This window comes from Pygocentrus nattereri, chromosome 10 (assembly GCF_015220715.1).
Source record: "Pygocentrus nattereri isolate fPygNat1 chromosome 10, fPygNat1.pri, whole genome shotgun sequence".
NCBI classification, from domain to species: domain Eukaryota; kingdom Metazoa; phylum Chordata; class Actinopteri; order Characiformes; family Serrasalmidae; genus Pygocentrus; species Pygocentrus nattereri.
The window spans coordinates 41797719-41813284 of record NC_051220.1 but is presented as its reverse complement, the minus strand read 5'-3'; the positions used below and the strand labels follow the sequence as shown (position 1 = coordinate 41813284).

The 15566-nt window shown below is 41.4% G+C and overlaps 1 pseudogene; it reads right to left on the bottom strand.

Moving 5' to 3' along the window:
- Positions 1-13915: 13915 nt before the first annotated feature.
- LOC119264198 lies at positions 13916-14093 on the bottom strand (annotated as a pseudogene).
- Between the last annotated feature and the right edge of the window lie 1473 nt (positions 14094-15566).

The window sequence follows — 15566 nt, the reverse complement described above, 5'->3', positions numbered from 1 at the left end:
TTGTGACTTAGTGCTATTGTTATTTAATGTGACTTAGTGTTATTGTGACTTAGTGTTATTGTTATTTAATGTGGCTTAGTGTTATTGTGACTTAGTGTTATTGTTATTTAATGTGACTTAGTGTTATTGTGACTTAGTGTTATTGTTATTTAATGTGACTTAGTGTTATTGTGACTTAGTGTTATTGTTATTTAATGTGACTTGGTGTTATTGTGACTTAGTGTTATTGTTATTTAATGTGGCTTAGTGTTATTGTGACTTAGTGTTATTGTTATTTAATGTGACTTAGTGTTATTGTGACTTAGTGTTATTGTTATTTAATGTGACTTAGTGTTATTGTGACTTAGTGTTATTGTTATTTAATGTAGCTTAGTGTTATTGTGATTTAGTGTTATTGTTATTTAATGTAAATTGGTGTTATTGTGAATTAGTGTTATTGTTATTTAATGTGACTTGGTGTTATTGTGACTTAGTGTTATTGTTATTTAATGTGACTTGGTGTTATTGTGATTTAGTGTTATTGTTATTTAATGTGACTTGGTGTTATTGTGACTTAGTGTTATTGTTATTTAATGTGACTTGGTGTTTTTGTGACTTAGTGTTATTGTTATTTAATGTGACTTGGTGTTATTGTGATTTAGTGTTATTGTTATTTAATGTGACTTGGTGTTATTGTGACTTAGTGTTATTGTTATTTAATGTGACTTGGTGTTTTTGTGACTTAGTGTTATTGTTATTTAATGTGACTTGGTGTTATTGTGATTTAGTTTTATTGTTATTTAATGTAAATTGGTGTTATTGTGAATTAGTGTTATTGTCCATAGCAGTCTGCTTTATAAGACCACTTAACATGGGCGCCGATATGAAAAGCAAGACTTTCTGCGTTACTCACACCACAGAGATACAGCCTGTGTTATTCGGGCCTGAGCCTGTTATTGTGAGATAGTCGCTGTATTGAAAAAGTTTCATGAAATTCATACGACTGTCTTGTCAAGAGTTTTCTTAGAAGAATTTAGAAACTTTAAGCAAGATATACAGAGGGTCTGTTTTACTTGCAGCTCAGACTGAGCTGATACGGTGGCCTGTGCTTGGTTATTTTGCATATCAGTCAAACACCCCTTTCCTGTCAAAGCAGCCAGATGTTTTTTCCATGTTCCAGAACAAAATGCATGATAGGCAGAAGTCTGATTTATAAGATTTGTCAATAGGGGGCTTCAAACTTGAGGTATATGTTTTGTATTTTCTGTCTTTCTGTCTTTTTAACCTTAAGACAAGTCGGTAAAGAAATGATAAATGAAATAAAATGGCTCTCATTAAAGCAGAGCAGCCTCAGTATCACGCCCTACTCACGATGGAGCAGCGATAAACATTTATTGCCCTGGTCTATAGTTTAAAGGCAGCTCGGTCACATGCTGGTTCAGTGCTAACCCCCCTTATCAGCCCAGCTCAGCTGTAGTTGTTGGTGGCCCTGTGGTCACAGTCTGCTCGATATCCATCACTTTAGGCCATCTGATAAATGTGCTGGAGATAACTCAGCTTATGGGTTCACAGCACAAAGCCAGTTCAGATAAGCCCTATTAATTAAACTGCATCCTTCTCGGGTTTTCACCCACCACTGGGCTGCACACTTTTGACTCTGACCTTTTCCAAGTTTGAGCCTGTTTTCTCTTAAACCCCAGACATATTACGAAAAGCCTCGGCTCTCTGGGGTTGGGAAATTAACACTCGTCGTGGCAGCATATGGACCTGCTTGACTTCACAGCCTGCCAGCCACCAACCAAGACCTCTAAACAGTAGTTCAGATGGATGCCACTGAGAATAGCTTTTTCAGGACACCTCTGACCTATGAGTAATTTAATTAAAAGTTCAGACAGCAGCGAGGAAAACAAAGCTGTGGGTGCTCTCTGGAGAAATATGATCGTTACTTCTTCATCTTCCTTTACAGAGCCGTAGGACGACAAGGTGGGTGACAAGATAAAAGACAAAAGCAAACTTAAAGATGGTGATGACGTCTTTAGAGGGCGGAGCTGAGCGGCGTTTGTTTATTTGATGGTTGTTAATGACGTCTTTAGAGGGCGGAGCTGAGCGGCGTTTGTTTATTTGATGGTGGTTAATGACGCCTTTAGAGGGCGGAGCTGAGCGGCGTTTGTTTATTTGATGGTGGTTAATGACGTCTTTAGAGGGCGGAGCTGAGCGGCGTTTGTTTATTTGATGGTCGTTAATGACGTCTTTAGAGGGCGGAGCTGAGCGGCGTTTGTTTATTTGATGGTCGTTAATGACGTCTTTAGAGGGCGGAGCTGAGCGGCGTTTGTTTATTTGATGGTCGTTAATGACGTCTTTAGAGGGCGGAGCTGAGCGGCGTTTGTTTATTTGATGGTCGTTAATGACGTCTTTAGAGGGCGGAGCTGAGCGGCGTTTGTTTATTTGATGGTCGTTAATGACGTCTTTAGAGGGCGGAGCTGAGCGGCGTTTGTTTATTTGATGGTCGTTAATGACGTCTTTAGAGGGCGGAGCTGAGCGGCGTTTGTTTATTTGATGGTCGTTAATGACGTCTTTAGAGGGCGGAGCTGAGCGGCGTGTGTTTATTTGATGTCGTTAATGACGTCTTTAGAGGGCGGAGCTGAGCGGCGTTTGTTTATTTGATGGTCGTTAATGACGTCTTTAGAGGGCGGAGCTGAGCGGCGTTTGTTTATTTGATGGTCGTTAATGACGTCTTTAGAGGGCGGAGCTGAGCGGCGTGTGTTTATTTGATGTTGTTAATGACGTCTTTAGAGGGCGGAGCTGAGCGGCGTTTGTTTATTTGATGGTCGTTAATGACGTCTTTAGAGGGCGGAGCTGAGCGGCGTTTGTTTATTTGATGGTCGTTAATGACGTCTTTAGAGGGCGGAGCTGAGCGGCGTTTGTTTATTTGATGGTCGTTAATGACGTCTTTAGAGGGCGGAGCTGAGCGGCGTGTGTTTATTTGATGTTTGCTGATGATGTGGAGTATTGTGTAAAATTTTGCAAAGTAATTTTTTAAATTTAAACATAGCCACACTCTCGGCTCTAGACAGGTTCTAAAGTGGCATGGAATGACCTTCATATGAGGTCCTGCAAGCTGATTATATTCTGCTCTACTAAAAATCCCCATGAAGGAACTTGTGCTGTCCAGTAATGATCTTTACTGTTCTGTCCTTTGAAGTTTTACCCACAAAACTTTCTGATTCCAATCATTTTCCTAACTTGTATCAAAGTGGATTTTTGACATCTAAATTCATACTTTTCTCACCTCCAATCAGCTCACTCACTCTGGGTTCATTTTCACTGTGAGCAGGGCAGGTCTGTCTTCAGCTCTCCCTCACCTCCTGGAGCCCTCTGCCGAGAACTTGCTCCCAGTCTTGCTCTCCCTCCTCAGTGCCAGATAATCACAGCTATAATATAGTGAGAGAAAAAGGACGTGTGTTTGAATTTAATGGTGACACTTTTTTTTCTACTTTAAGAGTTCAGTGCTCTGCAGAACAATGAATAGACTATAATAATAATAATAAAAAATCACTGTGTAAAGTCTTTTCGTGAGTAATATTGCTGGCTATGAAAAATATAATGCTATATCATTTTAACAGGATCCACACAGTCGCTCTGACAGACTGTAATACACTACAGGAAGCGTAGGGGGCGATACGGCTTCTACTGTTTCATTTAAAAAGCTCTATAATGTTCATATGATCTACACAGTCGCTCTGACAGACTGTAATACACTACAGGAAGTGTAGGGGGCGATACGGCTTCTACTGTTTCATTTAAAAAGCTCTATAATGTTCATATGATCCACACAGTCGCTCTGACAGACTGTAATACACTACAGGAAGCGTAGGGGGCGATACGGCTTCTACTGTTTCATTTAAAAAGCTCTATAATGTTCATATGATCCACACAGTCGCTCTGACAGACTGTAATACACTACAGGAAGCGTAGGGGGCGATACGGCTTCTACTGTTTCATTTAAAAAGCTCTATAATGTTCATATGATCCACACAGTCGCTCTGACAGACTGTAATACACTACAGGAAGCGTAGGGGGCGATACGGCTTCTACTGTTTCATTTAAAAAGCTCTATAATGTTCATATGATCCACACAGTCGCACTGACAGACTGTAATACACTACAGGAAGCGTAGGGGGCGATACGGCTTCTACTGTTTCATTTAAAAAGCTCTATAATGTTCATATGATCCACACAGTCGCTCTGACAGACTGTAATACACTACAGGAAGCGTAGGGGGCGATACGGCTTCTACTGTTTCATTTAAAAAGCTCTATAATGTTCATATGATCCACACAGTCACTCTGACAGACTGTAATACACTACAGGAAGCATAGGGGGCGATACGGCTTCTACTGTTTCATTTAAAAAGCTCTATAATGTTCATATGATCCACACAGTCACTCTGACAGACTGCAACACACTACAGGAAGCGTAGGGGGCGATACGGCTTCTACTGTTTCATTTAAAAAGCTCTATAATGTTCATATGATCCACACAGTCGCTCTGACAGACTGTAATACACTACAGGAAGCGTAGGGGGCGATACAGCTTCTACTGTTTCATTTAAAAAGCTCTATAATGTTCATATGATCCACACAGTCGCTTTGACAGACTGTAATACACTACAGGAAGCGTAGGGGGCGATACGGCTTCTACTGTTTCATTTAAAAAGCTCTATAATGTTCATATGATCCACACAGTCGCTCTGACAGACTGTAATACACTACAGGAAGCGTAGGGGGCGATACGGCTTCTACTGTTTCATTTAAAAAGCTCTATAATGTTCATATGATCCACACAGTCGCTCTGACAGACTGTAATACACTACAGGAAGCGTAGGGGGCGATACGGCTTCTACTGTTTCATTTAAAAAGCTCTATAATGTTCATATGATCCACACAGTCGCTCTGACAGACTGTAATACACTACAGGAAGCGTAGGGGGCGATACGGCTTCTACTGTTTCATTTAAAAAGCTCTATAATGTTCATATGATCCACACAGTCGCTCTGACAGACTGTAATACACTACAGGAAGCGTAGGGGGCGATACGGCTTCTACTGTTTCATTTAAAAAGCTCTATAATGTTCATATGATCTACACAGTCGCTCTGACAGACTGTAATACACTACAGGAAGCGTAGGGGGCGATACGGCTTCTACTGTTTCATTTAAAAAGCTCTATAATGTTCATATGATCCACACAGTCGCTCTGACAGACTGTAATACACTACAGGAAGCGTAGGGGGCGATACGGCTTCTACTGTTTCATTTAAAAAGCTCTATAATGTTCATATGATCCACACAGTCGCTCTGACAGACTGTAATACACTACAGGAGGCGTAGGGGGCGATACGGCTTCTACTGTTTCATTTAAAAAGCTCTATAATGTTCATATGATCCACACAGTCGCTCTGACAGACTGTAATACACTACAGGAAGCGTAGGGGGCGATACGGCTTCTACTGTTTCATTTAAAAAGCTCTATAATGTTCATATGATCCACACAGTCGCTCTGACAGACTGTAATACACTACAGGAAGCGTAGGGGGCGATACGGCTTCTACTGTTTCATTTAAAAAGCTCTATAATGTTCATATGATCCACACAGTCGCTCTGACAGACTGTAATACACTACAGGAAGCGTAGGGGGCGATACGGCTTCTACTGTTTCATTTAAAAAGCTCTATAATGTTCATATGATCCACACAGTCGCTCTGACAGACTGTAATACACTACAGGAAGCGTAGGGGGCGATACGGCTTCCACTGTTTCATTTAAAAAGCTCTATAATGTTCATATGATCCACACAGTCGCTCTGTAATACACTACAGGAAGCGTAGGGGGCGATACGGCTTCTACTGTTTCATTTAAAAAGCTCTATAATGTTCATATGATCCACACAGTCGCTCTGTAATACACTACAGGAAGCGTAGGGGGCAATATGGCTCTTTCTGTAAGGTAAGAATTTTCCATTGTTTTGCTGCAAAGAAAGAACAAAATCACATCATGCAGATGGAAGTTTGAGTGATGGTCTCGCTGTGAAATAGAAAGTAGAAATGGCACAATAGGTAGATGTTTGATATCTTGATTAACTGATCAAAAGCTGATCGATTAATTATAGATTATTGTTTATAGCTCTACTTGTCCCTTCTTTGCAGAGCTTCCTTCTAGATCTGGTGTCCACCACAGGCAAGCGCTACCGTGGATAGCTTATGGGGTGTGGCCATGCAGAGTGGCTCTCGGGAGTTGTAGCTGTTATTGTTGTTGTGTGTCTTAATGTGTTGTGTTTGGGTGGTATCAATAAACACCATCTGCCCGAATGCGCAGTGTTACAATGTGGCCCTACAATAACTCCTCTTTGAGTTCACATGTCAAAGCACAACTATGGACATTCTACAGTCATCTGCACACACATAAACGCACACACACACACACACACACACACACACACGTCTTGCTATACATATGAGGACATTACATATTACTGTAGCTAAATAATACTACACTTAAACCTAACTCTAACCTTAACCTCAGTATCCAAAAGGCGATTTTTTTAGTTTTTAAATAAAAAAATAATAGCAGTGACAACAACACATGCTCAAGTGAGGACACAGCAAAATGTCCTCACTTGAGCAAAAATTCATATAGTCCTATCACAGAGAGGACATGGGGTCCTCACAAGTGTAGCTCTACAAGAAAACACACACACGCACACACACCTGTGACATAGGCCTGGTGTGTGTTCTCCAGATGATCTTGTTACCGTCAGATAAAATCCATTAATATGGGTTTCTAACACTAACACATCAGATCATGTTAGATAATGATTTAATTATTGATGTGATGTTATCGACCAACTGTTTATCAAATTTCCCTGCTTCCATTTTCATACCGTTATAATACAAGAAGGAAGGAAATGAGAAAGAACAGTCAATACATACACACAGTCTTGCTTCTGTGAATTGTGGGGCTTTACATAAAGGTCCATTCATTCCTTGGAGACTTAACAAAACCATAACCACAACTAGTGTCAGTAGTCGTAATGTTAATGTTTCCCTCACCTTAAAATTGAATGGCGTACCTTGTGGAACCAGCTTGTGCTCGCCACAACACGAGCACAGGTTTTGGTCCCCATGATGGGGCATAAACTAGCTCTAGGTATACACACACACACACACACACCCACACACAGATTGAGATTTTTTTTTATTTTTTTTATACAGTGTCAGGGTCATACATTTGTCTCATATATATTATATTTATGTAGATACCTACAGAACTGTTTAAATACCAGAGACCCCTAATCATTTCTTTAATTTCAAGTCAGAATATGTCATGCAAGATGTACATTTTTCAAGAAATTGTGAGATGAGATTTAATTTTTGATTAAATATAGGATATTCCACTTGCATAAGGAGTTAGAAAATCAAAGGAAAATAAGTGTCATTTAAAAACGAATTAAAAGCTACAGTGAAAATGTGGCTCCTAACAACCACCTGGAAAACCTGGTCGACCCCAGAACTGCCCCCATCAGATAAACAGCACTGAAAGCTTTGATCTCTGAGAGAGAGGAGAACATCAAGCTGCTTCAGATCTGAAAACATCCACAGGTGTTTCTGTCCATCCTTCCACTGTGAGAAGACCACTCAGCGCTGTGGGTCTGAAAGGACGTGTAGCTGATCAAGAAGAACCTCACGGAGAAAAGGAGACGGACGCGTCAAACAAAGAAGCTGAACGATGGACTGACCACCCCAGAGTCCAGACCTCAGCACCACTGAACTTACTGGTATAGGGTAGATTGTTTACCCAGGTGGGGATTGAACTCCAGTCTGTAGTGTAGAAGACAGGAGGTGTTACCCACTACACTACACCAACCACATCCACCTATTAGTGACCTCTGCTTTAGAGAGTCAGGAGCATTTTTTTGGTGCTGTAGGTTAGAAATGATTTTCTCTGGTTTTACATTCTTGTCTTGAAAATGTATGAACACACACACACACACACACACACACACACACACACACACACACACACACACACACACACACACAGAAGACAGCAGGCACCACTGGGCATTTCCTGTCTATCCTAACCTATTAACTGTAATGTAGCTCAGGGGAAAGAGGTGTCCACAGTGTTAAATAGATTTCACCTGGCTGGGGCCTGTCCAGAAGACTTGCCTCTTTCAAGTCAAAGACTGAAGGGTGAGAATGACACAGATGTATTCTCTCTCTCCCTGGGTTAGTCGCTCTTTCTCTTCGGTTGGCTGTAAGCCTCTGGACTCCATCAAATTCATCCCGCTCCGTGCACACACACTCTAAATTATTCAAACCCCAGAGAGAGAAAGCTCCAAATGGAAGAGCAATCACCAAAAAAGCACAGCCACTTTTTTCCTGGGCTGCCGTTACACACAGAAGAAAAGGACAAGAAACCAGAGAAAAGCTGGAGCGAGTGACCAAATGTGTTTCTGGCGGCTCTTCAGTGACTCAGCAGCTCTGGTAAGACGTGTTAAGATGCTATGGTCACTTAGCAGGAGGTGTTTGGTCAGTGAGACATCCTAGAGTGCCTTGAGTCAGCCTGATCACATGCTGAGTCATCACCATCAACGCTAGTGACACCTCTCTCTCAAATGATGTGTGTTATGCTCATGGGCATAGTGTTCCTCTGGGCAAGGGGCTGATGGGCTACACTCATTTCCGTTATTCTAGGTCTCCAATAATTTCCATTATTATGTTACGTTTACAATCATTTCTGAAGTTGGGATAGGTTTACAACACTTTCTGGTTATACTAGTTCTATATCTATTTCCATGTTTACACTATATCTAAACCCATTTCAGTGGTTACACTAAAACTTTCACGTTTAGACTACACCTACACCCATTTCAGTGGCTAGGTCTAAACCTTATTCTAAACCTTATTCTATGTCTATATTCAATGCACATGTTTGTATTATATCTACATTCATTTTCATGTGTATACTAGATCTAAACTAAATTCCATGGTTACACTAGATCAACGCCCATTTCCATAGTTGCATTCAGTCAACACCCATTTCCATGGTTACACTAGGTCAACACCCATGCCTATAATTACACTAGGCCAACACCCTTATCCATGGTTGCACTCGGTCAATACCATGTCCATGGTTACACTAGATCAACACCCATTTCCATAGTTACACTAGATCAACACCCATTTCCATAGTTACACTAGGTCAACACCCTTATCCATGGTTGCACTCGGTCAATACCATGTCCATAGTTACACTAGGTCAACATGCATATCCATACTTACACGAGATCAACACCCATGCCTATAATTATACCCATTTCCATGGTTACATTAAGTCAACACCCATTTCCATAGTTACACTAGGTCAACACCCATTTCCATAGTTACACTAGGTCAACACCCATTTCCATGGTTACACTAGGTCAACATCCATTTCCATAGTTACACTAGGTCAACCCCCATTTCCATAGTTACACTAGGTCAACACCCATTTCCATGGTTACACTAGGTCAACATCCATTTCCATGGTTACACTAGGTCAACATCCATTTCCATAGTTACACTAGGTCAACCCCCATTTCCATGGTTACACTAGGTCAACATGCATATCGATAGTTACACTAGATCAACACCCATGCCTATAATTACACTAGGCCAACAACCATTTCCATGGTTACATTAAGTCAACACCCTTATCCATGGTTGCACTCAGTCAATACCATTTCCGTAGTTACACTAGGTCAACCCCCATTTCCATAGTTACACTAGGTCAACACCCATTTCCATATTTACACTAGGTCAACACCCTTATTCATGGTTGCACTCAGTTAACACCCATTTCCATAGTTACACTAGGTCAACCCCCATTTCCATAGTTACACTAGGTCAACCCCCATTTCCATAGTTACACTAGGTCAACACCCATTTCCATAGTTACACTAGGTCAACACCCATTTCCATGGTTACATTAAGTCAACACCCTTATTCATAGTTGCACTCAGTTAACACCAATTTCCATAGTTACACTAGGTCAATACCCATTTCCATAGTTACACTAGGTCAATACCCATTTCCATGGTTACATTAAGTCAACACCCTTATTCATGGTTGCACTCAGTTAACACCCATTTCCATAGTTACACTAGGTCAACCCCCATTTCCATAGTTACACTAGGTCAACCCCCATTTCCATAGTTACACTAGGTCAACACCCATTTCCATGGTTACATTAAGTCAACACCCTTATTCATAGTTGCACTCAGTTAACACCCATTTCCATAGTTACACTAGGTCAACACTCATTTCCATAGTTACACTAGGTCAACACTCATTTCCATAGTTACACTAGGTCAACCCCCATTTCCATAGTTACACTAGGTCAACCCCCATTTCCATAGTTACACTAGGTCAACACCCATTTCCATAGTTACACTAGGTCAACACCCATTTCCATGGTTACATTAAGTCAACACCCTTATTCATAGTTGCACTCAGTTAACACCAATTTCCATAGTTACACTAGGTCAATACCCATTTCCATAGTTACACTAGGTCAATACCCATTTCCATGGTTACATTAAGTCAACACCCTTATTCATGGTTGCACTCAGTTAACACCCATTTCCATAGTTACACTCAGTTAACACCCATTTCCATAGTTACACTAGGTCAACCCCCATTTCCATAGTTACACTAGGTCAACCCCCATTTCCATAGTTACACTAGGTCAACACCCATTTCCATGGTTACATTAAGTCAACACCCTTATTCATAGTTGCACTCAGTTAACACCCATTTCCATAGTTACACTAGGTCAACCCCCATTTCCATAGTTACACTAGGTCAACACCCATTTCCATAGTTACACTAGGTCAACACCCATTTCCATGGTTACATTAAGTCAACACCCTTATTCATAGTTGCACTCAGTTAACACCAATTTCCATAGTTACACTAGGTCAATACCCATTTCCATAGTTACACTAGGTCAATACCCATTTCCATGGTTACATTAAGTCAACACCCTTATTCATGGTTGCGCTCAGTTAACCCCCATTTCCATAGTTACACTAGGTCAACCCCCATTTCCATAGTTACACTAGGTCAACCCCCATTTCCATAGTTACACTAGGTCAACACCCATTTCCATAGTTACACTCGGTCAACACCCATTTCCATAGTTACACTCGGTCAACCCCCATTTCCATAGTTACACTAGGTCAACCCCCATTTCCAAAGTTACACTCGGTCAACCCCCATTTCCATAGTTACACTAGGTCAACCCCCATTTCCAAAGTTACACTCGGTCAACACCCATTTCCATAGTTACACTAGGTCAACCCCCATTTCCATAGTTACGCTAGGTCAACCCCCATTTCCATAGTTACACTAGGTCGACACCCATTTCCATGGTTACATTAAGTCAACACCCTTATTCATAGTTGCACTCGGTCAACACCCATTTCCATGGTTATGACCAGGTCTACACTCATTTCCTGTATTACACTATGTCTACACCCATTTCCATGTTGACGCTATTCAGAGGTATTCCCAGTTACTCTCTGAATGATACAGTTTACAGTAAATATGAAAAGGTAACTTAATTGATTTAGTTTTCAAACTACTCATTACTTGATAAACAGTGACGTGGGGTGACTTCAGCAGCTAATGTTATCTTTAGCTCTTAATTGGTGCTAAATGTATTTTGATTTAATGCCTCAATCGAAAGCTAGCTCATATAGCTAATGCTAGCTGAAGTCACCTAGCACCCATGCTCATCACTAACGTACGGACAAATGCATGAAATAGATTTCAGATTCTTTTTTTGGATGGAAAAGCCAAAACAGTCTCTTGGTCATATTTCCGTCTTTCTCTGAGCTTCATCTGAGCTCCGCCACTCAAAAGACTGCGTGATGGCTCTCAAACCCCAACGCAGGAAAAGTTCAGTTTCCTCCTTTATCCTCTAATTGGCTCAGTGGAGGAAGCCATCTCAGAGATGGATTGAGGCAAATTCGATGACACTCTGAAAGAGGCCACAGAGAGCATTTCTATTACTGTGATCGAGAGAAGAGTAGTGAGGGGCTTTAGCGGCTTCCAGCACTTTAACTCTGACGTGAAGAGAATAAACAGTTCGTTTCATTTACTCTTTTGTTTAACTCTCAAATTGCTGTTGTTTTTCTCTTCAAGAGAGCAGATAATTATCTAACAAGTACGAGCAAATGCACAGGGAAACACTTCAAACCACCTCCAGTAACTCAAAGTTAAGTGATACTTTTTTAATCCCACAAACGGGGAAATTCCATCTCCGCACTTGACCCATCCGTGAAGTGAGACACCACATACACACTAGTGAGTACACTTGTCCAGCCCTATCCACAGCACCCGGGGAGTAGTTGGGGTTAGGTGTCTTGCTCAAGGACACCTCAGTCATGGACTGTCGGCTCTGGGGATCGAACCGGTGACCTTCCGGTCACAGGGCCAGTTCCCTGACCTCCAGCCCATGACTGCCCTTGCTCTGACTGAAGAAACATTTTCCACATCTAAATTAAGTGATTCATGATCTGAATGTGTGTTCAGCTCGTTAAACAGGCTGCTAAACGTGACCAACGGCCCAGCCTGGACCAGGCCGGCATTGTGGACACCACACTAGAACATCCCGACTACTAGAATTCAGATGTTAGGAAAGCTGGCAGATACAGTGTAAGTAACATCTTAATGCAAGTAAAGTTACAGACGTAATTCCATTTGTGTTATTACCCTTTTGTAATTCCATAAGTGAGAATAGGCTGTTACAACTATTAACATATTTGTGTTGACGCACATGCATAATTACATAAAGTATGCTTCTGTAAATCATCTGGAACAGCGACTAAATCATTAGTAGTTACATGTTCATATGTAACTACACAGTCAATGTAAACACAATATAAAGTGGGACGAGAGATTTTATTGTATTAAAATGGGTTTGTTTAGAAATTAGTTGTACAGTCTTTTTATAAAGCAAGAAAAAAAAATATTTTTGACATGTTTTTGTTATTTTGCAACATTGAAACAAAAAAAACATCACAGGTACAGGTCTGAGCTTGTCGATAAAGAAGGTAAATTGGGTCTAAAAGTAATTCAGTATGTATGTAATTAGTTATGTAATTGCACGCAATGAATTATTTAGTGTGAACTGAAAGCGAAATAATAGCTCCACACGTCTGAAGGCTAAACAAGAGATGGGTGTTCATGAGTGGAACAACAGATCTGGAAGGTTCAAATTAAACTGACAGTTAAAAACTATGTTTTTAAATTAGACTTTTTATTTGGATGTATTTCTTATGTTCAACGTAGATACTTAGAGATATCTATAGCAAAAGTTCTTTATAGAATCGAATGCTGTTATTTACACTATGAGCGTCGTTTAGGCAACAAATTCAGCTTATGTGAACGTAAACTTCCCAGTACTTGAAAAATGATCCGAGTAGACATACTTGAGTAATTTCTTTGTCAATACTTTAACTTGCATTCAATCGTATTATCACTACAATGGCAGCACTTTTAAGTAGACTCTTTGCGTAGTGCCCCCTAGTGGCCATCCTCTCGTGGAAAAGAAATATTTTGAATTATTATGATCAGAAAACATTTTGACCCTGTTACTCTGTTACCAGTTGAACTAGGACTCCATTGCCTGTGTGTCAAATGTTGAGTTGCTAGAGAATAGAATAGAATTAACAACCATTTGTCACTGTGTCTGCACACTGAAATTAGACCTCTGCATTTAACCCATCCGTGCAGTGAAACACCCACACTAGGGGGCAGTGAGGACACTTGCCCGGAGCAGTGGGCAGCCCTGTCCACGGTGCCTGGGGAGCCATTGGGGGTTAGGTGCCTTGCTCAAGGGCACTTCAGTCATGGACTGTCAGCCAAGGGGATTGAACCGACGACCTTCCGGTCACAGGGCTAGTTCCCTAACTGCCAGCCCACGACTGCCCCTGGGGCAAAGTCTTCAACCAGCAATGATCGCGCCTCGGAATAACCTCACAGGCTACGATACTGACTCTGCGAAAGATGAGCAGTGATGGGTGAAAGAAGTAAGACCTTCTGCTGTGAAAAACAATTCACACCTCTGCACAAAGACAGCCGTGCCCAGACGTCTTTATATCAAACAACCCTGCACAAACAACCGTGTTTAAACACAATAACAACACCTTTTTAAATGTTTACCTGTTCGCTCGCCTATGAAGATGAAAATCCAGCTCACTTAGAGCTGTGAAACGTATTTCCATCAAAACGCCTTCCATCCACATTAGTAAAGAGAAGAGAGTAAAGAGGGAGCTACAAAACTGGTGGTCATCGCTCGGCTACTGTTCAAACAGGTCGTTTAAGTCATTTTCAGCCGTCTTTTCACACCTGCTGGACAACGAGTGCCGATTCTCTGACACACACAGACACTTCTAAAATCCGTCGAGGCGTCCTCATTCATTAACCCTTCGTCTCCTTCATGGCTGAGAACAAACAGGCATGTTCCTGATCTGCTAAAGCAGTCAGACTCCCTGCGGATTGACCTTGAAAAGCAGAGCAGAGTGAAGTCCATGTCTCCTGCTATAGTTCCTCCTGTCACCTGGATTTGCTTGACCACTTTGTAGTCATTTGCATGTGACACTTCCCTGGAAAGCCCTGGATGCTTTAATGAACAGTCCAACATCATATTCTCTCTCAAACATCCGTCTTGCTTTGTAATGAGCTCCCCTCATTACAAGCAACTCATTAGGAGGCTGTACCTGTATTTCAGGACAAGGTGGCTGTTGTAGAATGTGCCATACAAATAAAGCTGACCTGGACAGTATCATCACCAAGTATTATTTTCTACATATTCGAGTAGAAGCACAAACCCTCCAACCTCCTCTCTCCTGCAGCAATGGGCAATAGATTTATTCACATAAACATCAGCCAATAAACTTTGCAGGAATATTGTGCTGTTTCATCCTAATATTCCTGCTCCACAGCTTTATCTTGATTCAGCTTTATACAGTATTAAACGCCTACCTGTATTCTCATAGAAGACGGATGTTACTGAAGCTGCAATTCTACTGTAAGGGCCATGTAGGCGTCATCATCTTGTTTGACCATAAAACAGAATGTCTTCAGTAGCTGGTTTCCAAGCACACAGTATCCCTGTCCAAGAGCATTATGGATGGTTTTAATTAGGCCGAGCTCTGTGAAAGAAGCTAATGTGGGCACATCGGTTGGACCAGCGGTTATGCCAGAGTTTGGAGGAGGCATTAGTCAGGGGTGTAGTGAAGTCTGAAGCAGTGGGTTCACTGTGACTGGCTGATCTAATCACTACATGTCCCAAATGGTGTAGACACCAACTCATCCAGTATTTCTTCTGAACCGAAGGGTGTTCTGAGTGGGTTTGTGCTGCAGTGACAACCTCTGCTCTTCCGGGAAGGCTTTACGCTGTTGTAAACATTGCTGTGAGGATTTGATTGAGCATTAGTGAGGCATAGTACTGATCAGTTCTAGGTCACTCCAACTCATCC